The following is a 15,465-nucleotide window of genomic DNA, read 5'->3' on the forward strand; positions in this document are numbered from 1 at the left end:
GCGCCCGTCTTACCCTTCACCGACCCTGTGAGGTGGGCGTAGTCCGGAGGAAGGCAGGAAGCTATTTATCTATCTATCTGTCTATCTATCTATCTATATATATATATATATATATGTATGTATTAACAGAATTTGAATTTAAAGGTTGACGGGAGTTGTTGTTGTTTCTGTTGATAGTTTTCCCTGCAACTCTATTTAAAGCATGGGAGGGGGAGGCCGCCTGTTTCTGAAATATGTGCATTTGTAGCCACAGACTAATAATCCTGGGAAATATTGTTGGTTGGTGGGGGGGACAAAAAGGTAACGCTTTTTTTTTTTTTTGCTTAAAACCAGATTAACTACTGAGCGAGGATACACGAAATTATATTCATGCTAGGACAGCCATAGATGGCATAGGAAAACACTAGTCACTCTTTAATATTGGAATAAGTTGTTAACTGAAAGGAGTTTCAGCAAGCTGTAGTAGTCATCATTTGACTGCGTTCCCGAAAGTGCAGATACAGAGATCATTAACATGTCATGTAAAATTAATCTGCAAAATGTTCTATGGTGCATATACTCCGCTAATCCTCTGTCACAGAAATGACTGTTTGTTCAAATCAAAATCAATAAATGTTTAAATAAAACAAGTTCGTGCATAGGCTGTAATACAGAAAGAGCTAATAATGCGATTGCTGTGTTAACACTATTGTTTCACATTAGATCATGTTCATCGCAATGCACGTCTGCAACATTCATAGCAAGCGAATATGTGAACGAGCCAGTGTTTGGTAAACTGACTTTTACAACACTAGTGATTTTAGAAGAGCGATCGGACTAGAAATTCGAAACCTCGTTAGGCGCAGATTAAAGAGGGCTGGTGCCCTCAGCAGATTTTACAGAGCTACGAAATCCGCCGGGGGAAGCAGGATTTAAGTTTCTTCCTGTCATAAGATGTGCGGTAGCATCCCTGAAGTTTAGAGGATTCATTTTGCAAGATAACCATGCGTTAAATCTAGCGTGTTGTCCGATATAAGTCACACTCTACCAGTCGGGTATAATGAAGCAAGTAGCTATACAGGCGTCCCCTCTCCCAAAGCATACGAAAGCGGTATAGAAATACAACAGTACAATAATCATTCCATCTGCGTCCATGGCATTGCCATATAAATATTCGTGTGGCGCAAAGCAGACTGTGCATACTGTAGGAAGTTTATATTCTCTGCATGGTAACTGCGTTCGTCTAAGGGAGGGTCTTTTCTCTGGCATGGATGCTGGGTTGTTTTTACGCCTACATCTTCTAGGTTACTCTCTGTCATCCAATTAAAGCCGGTTTAACGCTGGGTTACACGCGGCCGTTCCATTGGCTGGTCTGCGCTGGGCGGGGTTTGTCAGCAGGAAGGGCTGCAGTCTTACGGCAGGGGAGTTGAGACCGCTACCGTGCTCCGCCGTTTGAAAGACAACCCCACAGATGAGGCAAAAGGCAGATAACGCACGAAAATATCAAGCGATGGTAATCATCTGTTTGAAATAATATCTGCGTGGCATCAGACACGATGCGGATACGTTACCCGGCGACGGTGTGCGCGTTCTGCAGGAGTCGCGGAGACTAGCCGTTTTACGAGGTAGGCGAGCGTGTACGTTCTGCTGAATGTTGAGTTTGCTGCAGTGTGCTGCATACCATGTGCATGGCAAGTCAGGAAATGAAGCTTCTCGTCACTGATGCAGGAGTCCTCTAGCTCTGGGTTTCCTGCTCCGTCCAAGTTAGCATGCAAATGGGTTAATTTATTGACGATAACGCAAGTAAGCACACACCCTCTAATTTCAAGCCAATCAAAACATAATGATAAACTTTCGCGTCAGATTTTAGAATGCTGGAGTACAGCTCTTAAGCTGTATTTTTTTTAAATGTATTTCTAATGGTAACTATTCGTAGTCGCCAGTACAGGCGTCGTTTGTGCCGTTGAATCACGCTTGGAGAATTGTGAAAATGTTTTTGAGCATGTGATGTTTGCTTAGAGAATGTTTGCAGCGCCGTACTTTGAGTGTTTGTTCTGAATATGATTAAGATGTGTGCAGGGCATTACTGGCTAGGGTGGTGACGGCGTCACATGGACTGTCTGGTTCACGCAGACATTATTTTTTAAATTATGTTTTGAAGTTTATAAGCAGGAACAGTATCAAACCTGGGCTTGGCCATGTTAATGCTGACTGCAATTATCTGTTCTTTATGCATTTTTAATGAGAAAGCACAGCCAGCAGAATGATTTAATGAGCTCAGACTGGCTTTTAGAACGCTGCTTTCGCCGTGCAGACCACCGTCAACAGGAAGCAGACGCAGGAGGTTGATGTGGAACGCGCCCGCCTAGTAGCAAGAGGGAAGGGAGTGTTTCTGGGTGATGGCCGTCGCTGCCCTTCCTGTTCAGAAGGCCTTGCTGCTGGGCCCTGAGCGCCAAATATCACATTAAATACACGTGAAAGCAATTACAAGAAGGAGCGACTGGTCAGGGCTACTAAAATGCACATAGAAGGTTAAATTAGCGACACAGGGCTGCGACTTGCATAAGGAAACTATTCTTTGTTTCAGTGAAAAAACAAATAATTTGCAGCTGCAGTAATTTGACAGCGGTCACTCCCCCGTGGCTTTGAAGGATACTATTGTGTGAACGGTGTAAGGGTAACAGTTAGTAAGGCGGCGCTGCATGGTTTGGATTAGTCTCCATTATTTGCGGTCGAGAGCTGTCTGACCCTAGCTCGTGGCTTCGATGTAATGAGACATCTCGCCATGTAGATATGATGCTTTTTAGGGTAGGCCCGAGTGCACGTGTTGATGTGTTTAATTTGCTCCTCCAAATTCAGGCGATTACATATTTTAAAATGCACCGAAGATTCGAGGCAAGTTCGTTAAGGCTTTGCAATGCTTCTCAGAAAATACAGTGCGATTTTATCCTGACTAAAAAAAAGTGTTTGTTTACAATATTCCTACATAGTAGTTAAGGCTTTTAATGTATGCAGCATACACTTTCTGCAAACCCCTCGTGAAAGTGTCACAGGAAGCCAACCTTTAACCTTATTTAATTTTCATAAATTTAACACAAATTAGTGATGTTTAAAATCCTCAGTTTGATTGTTTAATTAAATGCCTCTATTATTAAAATAACACATTAGTTCTAAAAAGGAATGCTCACCAACAAGTCATGATAGCCTGGCCTTGGCTTACTGCGTGTCTACAACTAAATACGGTTTTATCTTCACATATATCAGGATTACATGGGTATCTATTATATCCGTTAAGTAGGTGTGTCGCTTATTCAGGTAAAGTGTTTGACCAATAAACATAAAAGAACTGCTCATTGTAAAATAAAAAAGGTTGTGATAACTGATAAACTAAATACAGTATTTGGTTTTAGAAGCTAATTACACTGTTTTTTAATGAGACTCTCATTTGATAGCTGGTGTGCAAAAATAGATGCATGACATACAGTAGCTGTCCATGCCAGAGTGAGGCTATCCTAAGGGAAGGTATTGATTAACCATTGATTTATTATAGGCTGTGTTGCTAATTGAGCAGCTTTCTTAAATATAAAAATGACAGTAGCCCACTGACAACAGTTGGAAATTTTAGTGGCAAACAACCAGTAAGTCCAATAGTGCAATTTCTGCCTTTTAATCTCCCTCCTTCAATGGATGCCTGTTTGGGTTAGCGTACTTACCTATAGATTTTTGTTCCACTTACTGTGGTATCCCTCTAGTTGGTCGAGATCTCTTGGCCTTCCCCAAGAACTCTTGTGTGTGTGGATGGTGCAACCTGTGCTCTTTAGTTCTGTGCTTTGCTATCAGAGAACCCTTAGGGCATTGAGTCCCAACACCCTTCCGCATTGCCCATCTATGATGTGTCCGATTCTCTGAAGCTATGGGTCACTAATGGTCTATTGTCATTGCATCAAATTTCAGGTTAAGTCCCACCGCTCTCCTGTAGAGTCCCAGTCGTTTACTTGCAAGGCTTGTGATTCTTTGGCGTTTGCAGCACTTGTTTGGATGGTTCACATTTCTTGCAGACCCCAAAGCTTTACCACAAGGGCAGCGTTTGGGTGAGAGATGTGGGACTCCTTTTGTTTTCAAAGCTAAATAGCTTGTTTAATAAGTGTCACATCGAAATTGCATTCCATAGCCTGCACCTAGCCCGACATGATCTCTCGGAGAGGCACAGACAACCTATTTTCTTGCAACGGGGAGAGCAAATGAGGACGCCTCTGCGGGGACTGTTGAAAGCTTCTTTTCCTGTTCTACCATAGAAGCGGAACAAAGCCCAAGAGAAGCTAATCTGACTAACACGTGCACATGCATGCAGCTCACAGGAAGCTGTGGTTTATACTGCAAGGCTCCAAAAAGACATGCTTCACAAGGAAATCTGCAGTCTTAAATGCTGTCTTTTAGCAACATTTCATCCAACCATCCTGTATAACAGAATTTGTTTCACACAACTCCTCAGGAACTTGCTGATTACATTTTTTCACATAGGGCAGCTCAGATCCAGTGTGAGACTCCTGCTTGGGCCACCAATTGCTGTGGGGTTTCCGAAATGCTATAAAAAAAAATACAGTTCAGTGGGTTTGGGGAACAAATAACCCAGTTATTTGCTATGGACTATTCAATTACATTTCTTACTTAGTTTTAAGAGTTTGCTTCAAGTATCAAAAACTGAAATAAGGGAACAATCTGGTGTGCATGGAGAGAAATTGGGATTCATAGTATAGTCTTCCCTAATCTTGTGTCCACATGTGTAGTTGATATATATGCATTGTGTAGAATAATTACAGCTTTCAAAGGGATATAAATAGTAACTGGAGCCAGCGCAGTCTTTATGTAAAGTAAATGCAAATTTGGGAGAATTGACTCTGGCAGTGCTGTGTTGAACTTTTTGTAGTTAAGTCTGTTGAGCAGGTCTTTCCACTATAACTTTGTAGGGATATTGTTGTACTGCAGTTTTTATTTGGCGTTATATAAACATTTTTACTAGTGCACCCAAAGAACTTTCTATGTAGGAAGGGAGCCAAGGCCGACGATCTTTTTAGGAAGCTTACCCTTGGACCAACTTCCTTCACAGCCTAGAAGATCTCGCTAACCCATGACTGAAAAAAGTGAGGCACTTGGGGTTACACAGTCACTGAGCTTTTTCACTCCCAAAGTTAATGCCATGGCCAGAAGTATTAACTTGCAGCTCCCTGTGGTATGGAAATTGCTTTCTCATGTGGCAGTGATCCACAAACTTGAGGGCATTGGTGATAGCACACCTGCATTATTGCAATATAAGTTGCTCTGGACTCAAACACTCCAACAGGTTGCAGAGGCTCCACAACCAGGCTGACTGCATGTGCTAGGGCCTTTGGATGACAGACCACATTAGACCTTCCACTAAAGCACTTCCCTAGCCCCCACTGAAGAAGAGAACCAACTCCAAGGTACTCTGTACTATTCACAATGCATACTGAATAAAAGGGCAACACCTTCAGAATCTGAGCCACATTGGGCCATACATTTAACAAATCGTCATCAGATCACCCGCAGAGTCTTTGAATGGCTGAAGCATGTTAGGCAGACACTTGGAGCCCAACACTGTGGAATGCTCGGGACCAAAGCTTGAGGTTTGAGTCAAACTACTTTCACTGCAGGAAAAAAAGCTGAAAATTGAACTCACTCCACTGATTGTATTCTAAACGCATTTTCCTTGATATGTCCATCTGATTTTACACCCGAGTTGTGCAGTGACTGCAAGGCTGCAGGCAGTACTTTACAAAACTTGTAAATGTACACGGCGAGTCAGCAGTTTTTTAATAGTGTGTAGATTCATGAGCAAGGTGCATCGAACATTGGACAGCTACTTGTGCAATTGCTGTTCTCCAGCATACACAAGACCTCTGCAATTTGCTTATAACCACGTGCCAGTGAAGAGTGTTGCAGATTAAAAGTAAGTGTGTATTTTGAAGTTGTGTATCCGCTGGTACTCCTGACCCAAGTTAAGGCCAATAGGTCATTTTTTTGGGAGTTTCCTGTTTAATCCTAAAACTTGAGGTTGCGTCAGAAGTAATCCTCTGATTTATCATTAACCAGAATCTTGCACAATTGACCCTCAGCGTTAAATGTTCTGTATTTTTCTAGATCCTATTACTAGAACTTTGATTTTTTTTTCAGAATTCAGCACAGTGATTTTATTGGGATTTTTATGTCCACTACATACGTTACCTCTTGTTGGTTTTAGTACTGCATTAGGTATTAAGTTGTGCTTTAGTCCATCAGTTCTAGTTTAAAATGTTAAGATTGCCATTTCCTCCAGAAAATTTGTAGATGTCAGTGCTAGTGTCTTCTAACCTACTAACCATATTGTTATTGTATGTTATCGTAGCGGTAATGTTTGTTTGCACTTCTGTGTTGTCTGAAAAGCATAAAACTGACCCGTCCCTTGTTTCACATATTCTTAAGTAGTAACAGTTGGAAGTGGGGAGGGGTGAATGTAGTCGGCTCTTTGTAGCCAGTCTTCTAACTCGTCCCTCTTTACTGTCACACCCCTCCATATACTCAGCCAGTCACAGAGGACTTGAGTCCCCTTACTCAACCCTTTCGTATCACTCTGGCTTAACATCCAGGAAGCTCTAAACATCCTGAAACATCTTCCCTATCCAAGACAGTCATTACTTATTATGTAATGCCATAGCCTTCCACAGAAAGACTGCCTACCTTGGATTCCTTGAGACAGTGAGACTTTTGCACTCTTCCCTTGTTCCCCCTACCGCTTCTCCCTTTCTTCTGTGTGTTGTGCTTTACCCTCTGCTTTCCACACAGATCATTTAACTTTAATCCACATGCGGGCATCCCTTAGGGCTTCTTCAGTAAAGGGGAGAGGATGTGGCCTAACGACCAAAGCTGCAGACCTTGGAGCTGGGGATCCAGGTTCGAGCCTTGGCGTCGGCTCAACATCCTGTGATTTTTGGGCAAATCACTTTATCTCCCCGTGCCTAACAAAAATGAATGTGTCCTTGTATAACGTAACTGGTGCTCATGTCAAGCGCTCCAATACCTTAGGTTTGAGTTTGCGCTATATAAAACCGCACAAAAAGTAAATAAAGGTATAGCACTTCCCAGCAACTGATATTCACATTAAGACTCCATCTTCAAGACCCTGCCTCCCCGTCCATCGCAAAATGGAAAAGAGTGGACTCGTGCGCCTTGCAAGAACAACCGGTCTGAGGCAAGAGGTTGTCTTGCTAAATATGGGCGCATATGGGACAAATGGCTGGGTTCGGTGAACTGAAGATATGCTGGTGGGAAGTGTGTAACCTGAGTACACTTTGTGATCTATTTGCTCATATGAATATTGGGAAATATCTGGAGAAGTAAACAACTGTGTCGTGTGCCACTGTTTAGAATTGTTGTGAATCATTGTTTGAAAAACCAATAAAAATCCTCTGTCAAGCACATTTGAGCACATTTGTAATTATCCTTCTCTTTCCTCCCAAGCTACACATCACACTCAACCACTTTCTGATCAGCTCCGTTTTATATGACAGATGTGGTCCTGGACTCGTTGCTAAACTCAGTTCATATCCTGGTTTTAGCCATCTTCAGCAACTGGAGATTGCTCTAGCCCAACTCTTCTCCAGCCACACTATCCACACTCATTGCTAAGTTACTCCCCTGGTGAACCACTCAAACTCATCCTCTTTTCCAAAAAACTAACATACTCTTCTTTCCACCATTAACCACCCTCTTTCCAGGCCCTCATCCAAATATCTATCACTATTCTTCTCACGATTTTATTCCACCGATCCCAGCCCTATCTGCAAGTGCTGATCCACACCCAACTCTCCTCACCACCCTTTCCTTGTATCCATTAATTCAGTAATCTGTATCCTCATCTGCCCCTTCAGACCCATTTACTCCAAAATCTCAAACCCCCTACCTTAACATGCCCACGTGATGTGTTCTGCTTTTCAAACCAGTTCTCTCTGCTTCAGATACCAAAAATGCCCCTTCCCTATTATTAAATGAATAAACATAAACACTGCTGATACCACTGCCTGTGTTGATCCATTCAGGATCCAGTCATCTACTCTGGACCATAGGTGCTGTCAACCAGTCAAGGGAGTAGCCAGAAAAATATTCTCCCCCACTTTGTACTACATCTTAAATGGTGTTCTACAAGGTAATGCAGAAAGTAAACAAAACAAGGTACACGCTCTTTTGTATTAGGATTTTTATTTGTATTGACTCTTCTTTCTCTCACTTTTATGTGCCCTATTTAATTTTTCTTTCCTTCTTTTTCATTTCTTTCTATATTTCTTTCCTGTATTTCATTTTGTGTTCCATTTTATTCAATTTTCTTTTCCTGCTTCCCTCATCAGTCTTTCTTTCTTCCATCTTTATTTTTTCTTGTTATTTTTTGTAGCTTTATTTCTTACATTTTCTTTTTCATGTTCAGACTCCATTGTATTCTTCATTCTGTCCTTTTTTTCTTTCCTCTTCAGCTTTTTGTTTCACCTCCATTAAATGTTTAGAATGGTTCCTTATTTACTGCATTTTATGTTCTTTTCCTTGTTCCTTCTGCTTTCTCTGAAGCTTCCTCTCTAAAAACATTTCATTCCCATTTTCATTATTTCTTCTCTCTCTCGTGACCATTGTTTGCCTTCTCTGGAATCAACAGGTCTGCACTACTCTGTCCTGTTGTCTATTGTTAATTAAGGAAATCCTTGAAGTACACCTTCAAAACCTAAGGGCAGACCCTCTGTAGAATTTAAGGTTGCAGTTATCTGGGGATTGAGAATGCAGCCAGGGGATTTGGCGCTGCACAGCCTGAAATGGTCACTGCAAAAAAGATAAGTAAAACAGCTGTTGCACACCTTAACGGTCAGCTGCACATTGACCATACATTTAACACATCTATATACAACAAGCATTGGCATAGCCAATAGGTCTCACCTTTGGGACTTTATAAGTGTTTAGCCATGCAAAAGTTGCATAACTAAATACTTATAAGGTACCAAAAGCGAGACCTATTGGCGATGGAAAGCGGCCGTGAAAGTGATCACGATGAAACATCAAAGCAGCCGGGCTGCCGCAAAAGTGAAAGTAATCGCGGTAAAGCGCAGCGCTCGTCCCCGCGCACATGCACTGTAGCTCTAGGCTGGCCTGGTAGCACTTTTTGGAGCCCTCTCAATAAGTCTCGCCAGACCAGCGCGTGCAGAATTTTTCTTTATGCGGACACAGGACGAAAATATGTGTCGCTGTACACAGCTGTGCAGAACTGCAAGAATTCTGAGGTGCCTCCTGCTGTTCCTCATGTGAATATTGCTACAAAAGAACAAGTAACGGATACTACCTCCAAGAAGAGTTTGTGCACTTAAGAACCACCAGATGGTATTATATAACTTGCATGTACGTCACACATGCTTTGGTCAGGAGTCTCACACAGTGATTGCTGAAAGAAACACAAAATACCTTCCAGCAGATATCAATATTAAATAGCATGGACGCTTAGAACATTTTTATGACCTTTTTTCTTACCTGGAGGTTTTTCCCGTTCCTTGTGGTTCAAATATCTGGCCCTGATGAAGCCTTTGTAAGGTGAAACGTGTTGGCTGTGCATCTTGAAAGTATCTAATAAAGAAAAATTCTGCACCTTAGTTCAAAACGTATTTCCCGTTTTTATTAAATGTGGTGGTCTTCAACTGTGCCCTCTCGTTTTTTTTGTATATAGTTTTCTGGGGATTTGTTTTGATGACAAGCTGACGTGGACTGCACAACCATCCAAAAGCGAAGCAACTCTGCTCCAATATAGTAAAGCTATTTGCTGATTTTCCCAAAAATGTGGCTGCCAACTTGTCTCGTTGGCTCTGCGCACCTTTTAAATTAATGCTGTGGTGGCAAGATCTTATAGGGCAGAACTCTGGGGATTCAAGAATTCGACTGGTCTTGGCAAGGCAGATAATAGATTTATGGGCAATCTCTTTTTCATGCACCCAGGGACCCTACTAGGCACACGTAGGATGGATCTGGGCATGAGGCTTATTGAATTGCTTCTATCCCTTAAACTTCTACTGAGTGCAAATCTGGCCATCTATCAAAAGCATTGCACAAAATCTGGGTAAGTGACAGAGTAAACACCTCTCATGACTCAACCACATTTCAAGCACCCTTCTGGCACTACACTGCGAGTACTTTTGGAATGATCCGGAGACAGTGACCCCCTCAATACTGCAACTGTTAAAGGGCAAGTTCTAGGCTAGTATGGTAACAGAAGAGGTGGTGATGACACGGTTTCTGACTCAAACCTAAAACATCTTTCAGAGGTTGTATGGATAGCCTTTTACCGGCAGTGCAAAGGTCATCGTTCATTAAATTCAGACTTGGTATTTTGCCAGTTAAAAATGTTTTCCAAAATTGCGCAAAGAATATCGCTGGATTCACCATCTGTGACTGCAAACAAGGCGGTGGATGATTTCCTGTTTTATTTTATGCTATTTTGCACAGAAAAGCATATCTAAGACCTTTTTTTCATCTGCCACAATATAAGGCACTGAAACATATCTCTGCTCTGTCATCTCACAGACTCCGAGGGGCTTTTCTGGCTAATAGCTTCATACAGTTATCCTGCATGGAAAAATAACGATATGTATTTTCTAGAACCCCTCCCCTTCTCTCCTATCCGAGCCAGACATATCCAGTTGTGAAACTTGCAACTTTGCACACATTACATTTTAAAGAATTCTGTATCGTCTGTATAAACTTTGAAATGTTCTTGATTCCAGTAAAACCTACGCAGCTTGGAAAGTAACAAGCATCACCTAGGATGATTTCAGTCTAACAAGTGCAATTTTGCGCGTATTTGATTGGATTATGAACTTAATATGTGTGAAAGTACAAGAACTATAATCCTGAATGCGTTCAGTCTTACAATTGTGATTTTGCACATATAATTACTTAATTATGAACTTCATATATGTGTGGAGAATAGGCCGCACATTTTTTAAATTTGTTTTTTCAGATCAGATTCTATCATGTGCCTAGTACTTATGACTTTGTGAAAAATAATTTTCTATTAGTCTTGTATTTTTCCAACCCAATCTGAAACGAACCACAGTAAGTCAGCCACGAGTCACTCTAAGTCTAGCTGTGGGCTGAGCCAGTAATCATTCCCTTGCCAAGGGCAGGCCCATCCTGACGCAGTCGGAGCCCGTAAGCACATGCACTTGCCCTGAGGAAGTCGTAGGGTGACTTATCCACACACGAAACACGTTTTGTCTGGCACAAGAAGCATTATTCGATTTAAAGAAAAGATTTGAAGAACATGGTGACTACTGAATGACTTTCTTTTGGATTGCATATGCACATAGCTCTGTTTCATTTATTGACATTACTTTTTGAGGTGCAGGGTTGACATCCCTCCTTTTTAGAGCACCGCACTGATTTCTCTGAACCATAGTATTTGTATTCTGTTTTGTGCACCTTATTCCCCTATTCTCGCACATTAGTGTAATGCATGTGGTGTCTAGTCAGTCTGCTGATCTAAGGTTAACGCTGGATTATAGCTGAGGTTCAGGGTAAGCTCTCTGATGGTCAAACAATATGTCCGCCTTTGATATTATCTGTCTACAAGAGACTGGGATGTCATCATAAACCACAAGGGGGAAACATGGCGGCAGCTAGGTGAGCTGTCGCGGTGCTCTGTGCTGAGTTCCTGTCCGTGCACTGCAGTGAGGCGGGGCGAGAGATTGGGCGTTCTGCGACTATGCGGACCTGACCCGGTTTGGTAGCGTCACAAGTATTTTTGCTTTTTTGGCTCCTGATGTGCGGGGACGAGGTGCGTCCTTACGGTCCGAGAGACGTTGCTGGAACTGTTGCTTCGTGGCAAGACTGTGCCGGAGTTCCTGCCGCCAGGAGTTCAGATGGGCTTGCTTCTCCCCTTAACCCGAAGTCGACTGAGACTGTGACGGAGAGGCGGCCAGGACTGCTGCTCGACCGTCGAAGTCCGCGGCAGGCTGTTCCTGTTCCTGGCTTGCAGCTCTGGGGTCTGGCCGCGCTGGAGCTCCGCCGCGGTAGGAAGATTCGTAGCCTTCTTCTGGGTCAAAGAAGCTTGGAGGGATCCCGTCTCAGCACCCCCCTGGTTACTGGTAGGAGGTGTAGGGGGGGTGAGGAGAAGGGAGAAGATATTAAGGGCGCTCTGAGACACTTAAAGTCTGCTGCAGAGATCACCGCTGAAGTTGTTGAAACACCCCGGGGGGCTCACAGTAGGCTGGGCGATTTTGGGGGACAAAATACAATATCTGTGGTAGCTGTGCCTGTGACTCTGGAGGTCCCCGATAGTAGCCCTGTTCCCGGTCTGCCGCAGCCTCCACAAGGCAGAGTGCGAAATCCAGCCGTTAATCGGAAACATGGAGGCAGAGGAGGGGGGAGAAGTGCTCTAAGTAAAGCTAAAGCCGTTGGAGGGTCTATTGATCTGGGTGAGGGAATTGAGGTAGATTTGAGCCCACAGGGGTTACCGGATACAAGTCAGGGGGTCCTCCTAAAAAAAAAAAAAATAGTCTCCTCATATCTATCCGGCAAGGTTAAAGCAAAGCGTGCTTTTACATGTAGAGGCTCCAAAGCTACAAAAAACGTAAAAGCGGCTAATAACACAGGGTCAAGGATAGTGCCGTCCCTGCGGTCTTATTTTAAGGTTGCTCCACAAGTTCTCCTTCTTCCTGATCAACAACTATTGGAAGGCACTTCTTTGGCAATGACATCGCTGGAACATAATGAACTTACTGTATCAGACCCAGCTATTCCATTCTCAGGATCTGCCTCTACCAAATCAAGCACCTTGCAGTTCCCGGCAGAGGGAGTGGTCGCAAATACACACAGATTCAAAGCCGGGGCTGAGGTTGAAGTTGGGTTAAAGGCTAGTATGGATAGCCTTCCAGCTCCTTCAGTTCAGAATGTTAGGTCTCTGGGATTACTGACTGCCCTCTTGCCCGATACCCTAGCACAAAATTTAATTCTTGCTTCATCTCATATGGTACCTTCAATGGTCGTCTCATCGGCTACCCCTCTACAAAATTTAACAGATCTAACACACCCCACTGAACTGTCAACTCCTTTGTTACCCTCAATGGGCCTGGCTACAGAGTCATTGTTACTGTCATCAGGGATACAGGAGAAGGAAGTGCAGGGGGCTATGGCCTCCGATACAAATCCGGGCAATGGGGTTGATCCACTTTTAGCTTCATATCTCCAGTCGATGTTTTCCTCTCTATCTGCAGACATCAAGAAAGGTTTTGAGGCTTCGGCGATTATCCAATCCGAAATTCGGAACTTCTGTGAGTCCTTAGATAGTAAAGTGGATAGCCTAGCCACAAGAACGGAAAGATTAGAGGATAAAGTGACAGGCATGTCTTTACATCTGGACGAAGCCAAACTGGATATTGTCAAACTCAAAAAAGAAGACCTGTTGTTGGCTGAGAGAATGGAGTCTTTGGAAAATAATGCCCGTCGCAGTAACCTCCGAATTCTTAATATCCCGGAAGGCAGTGAGGGGTCGGATATTAAGAATTATATTATCCAACTACTAAAGGAATCCTTGAGATTGGATCAATCGGTCGAGGAGTTATCTCTGGATATCCAACGTATCCATAGAGACCCTTTCAGAAGGAACCCCCAAAGAACAAAGCCGAGAAAAATATTAGTGAATTTCCATACTTACACTCTAAAAGAGTCCATCCTGAATTTGGCCCTAAAGCAGAAATCATTGAGTGGGAAGGGCTTCAATTTTCAAATCAGATCAGACCTCTCAAGGGCAACGCTGGACAAACAGTGGGAACTTGGGAGTAGGCTTGAAGCCTTTAGGAGTCTAGGGGCAGTAGCCCAGTTAGTTTTCCCAGCTGCCCTGAAAGTCATGCATAATAATACAATGCACAATATTCGGTCAGTGCAGGCAGCGGATGAACTTCTAATTTCTTTGGGGAGAAGCAAGGATAAGGTTGGCCCAACTTGAGCAGCAGAGTAGGGTCTCCTTATGAAGAGGAGGAGGGTTGGGAAAGGAGAGGATGGAAAGGGGAAGAGAAGGAAGAGATCTAGATAAATGCCACGTGTAGAATTAGAGGGGACGTGGGAGGGACGTCGATTCTCAGAATAATTTTCAGAACAATTTCTAGACCATCTAGTGAAGCAACATAAAGAGATCTTTTTCCTGAATTAGGATATTATAAAAAGGAAGGAATTAAAAAAGGAAAAAAAAAAAAAGTGGGAAAGAGTTAAATAGGGGAAAGGAAAAAAAAAAAAAAGGAAGGGAAAAGGGGAAAGGAGAGAAACTAAGGAAGAAAAAGAATACTTTATAATCAATGCCCTGTTCCTCTTCTTGGAATAATTATTATTATTTTATTTTTTTTCTCCTACCTGTTTCCTACCTGTTTCTCAACCCTCCCTTTCTTTTTCACTTTCACTTATGTAAATGTAAAAGGTGATGGTTAGTTGGGACAGGAACTCAGCAGGAGTGCCATCTACTGGTATTTCCAGATAGATAGAGCAAGGGTTTCCCATGGGGTGGTGGGTGGTTTAGGGAGGCACGAGGGGGGGTGTTAGTAATAATTGAAAAAAAGTCCTCTTTTTTTTGCCTATTGTTATTATCTTTGGTAATGGAGAGTTATAGGTCTGGAGGTAAATGCTGGCATGGCCGATATAGATCTTTTTTTAGTTTATGTGGTGATTATTTGGACGGTAGGGAGTGGAAATTGTTTCCATGGATAATCTGAAAATTCTTTCATGGAATGTTAACGGCCTGCGTACTAGTCCAAGGAAGTGGAATATCATGCAGTACCTTTGTGATTCTGACGCTCAGGTACTCATAATACAAGAGACCCATCTCACAGAAAACGAGATTCTTTCCCTAGTTAAAAAGAACAGCTGGGTTGACTTTTGCGTTTCCACCACACAAACTTCTAGTACTAGAGGGGTCGCGATTCTCTTTAAAAAATCATTAAAAGCAAGGCTAGTTGACAAACTTGTAGACTCTGGGGGCAGGTGGCTTATTGTCTCGGTAGTTATAGCCGGGGCCCCAATCACGATATCAGGCTACTATGGGCCTAACCAGGACGATCCGTCAGCTTTAAGTTCTGTGTTCTCCCACCTCCTTTTATACCCTGAACCAATTGTTTTGGCCGGAGACTTCAATGTGGTTTTGGACCCTATTCTCAATAAATCACCATCTAATAGACCTATACCTGTATCCAAAACTAGGGTCTTTCTACTTGAAAGAATGAAGGAGTATAGCTATGTGGACATATGGAGATTTAAATCTGGGTTAAAACAAGGCATCTCTTTCCGCAATTATAAATACCACCATCAGTCAAGGATAGACTTAGCGCTGGTCAGTCAGGAATTAGTTAAATTGGTACAAAATGTTTATTATCTTCCTTTCCATCTTTCTGACCATGCGGCTTTGTGCATGGAACTGGCCGG

General features: G+C 42.8%; 1 protein-coding gene across 25 annotated transcripts in view; it reads left to right on the top strand.

Moving 5' to 3' along the window:
* Positions 1-15,465, top strand: part of MBNL2 (muscleblind like splicing regulator 2) — a 501,363-nt gene that overhangs the window by 146,340 nt on the left and 339,558 nt on the right. For 9 of the 25 annotated variants that reach the window (XM_085622549.1, XM_085622552.1, XM_085622556.1 and 6 more), the window contains exon 1: positions 1,370-1,604. The exons of the other annotated variants lie outside the window; for them this stretch is intronic. The gene's annotated coding sequence lies outside the window, so the exon portion shown is untranslated. Of the gene's footprint in view, positions 1-1,369; positions 1,605-15,465 lie in introns of those variants that run through there. 25 annotated transcript variants of the gene reach the window in all.

This window comes from Triturus cristatus, chromosome 8 (genome assembly GCF_964204655.1).
Source record: "Triturus cristatus chromosome 8, aTriCri1.1, whole genome shotgun sequence".
Lineage (NCBI taxonomy): Eukaryota > Metazoa > Chordata > Amphibia > Caudata > Salamandridae > Triturus > Triturus cristatus.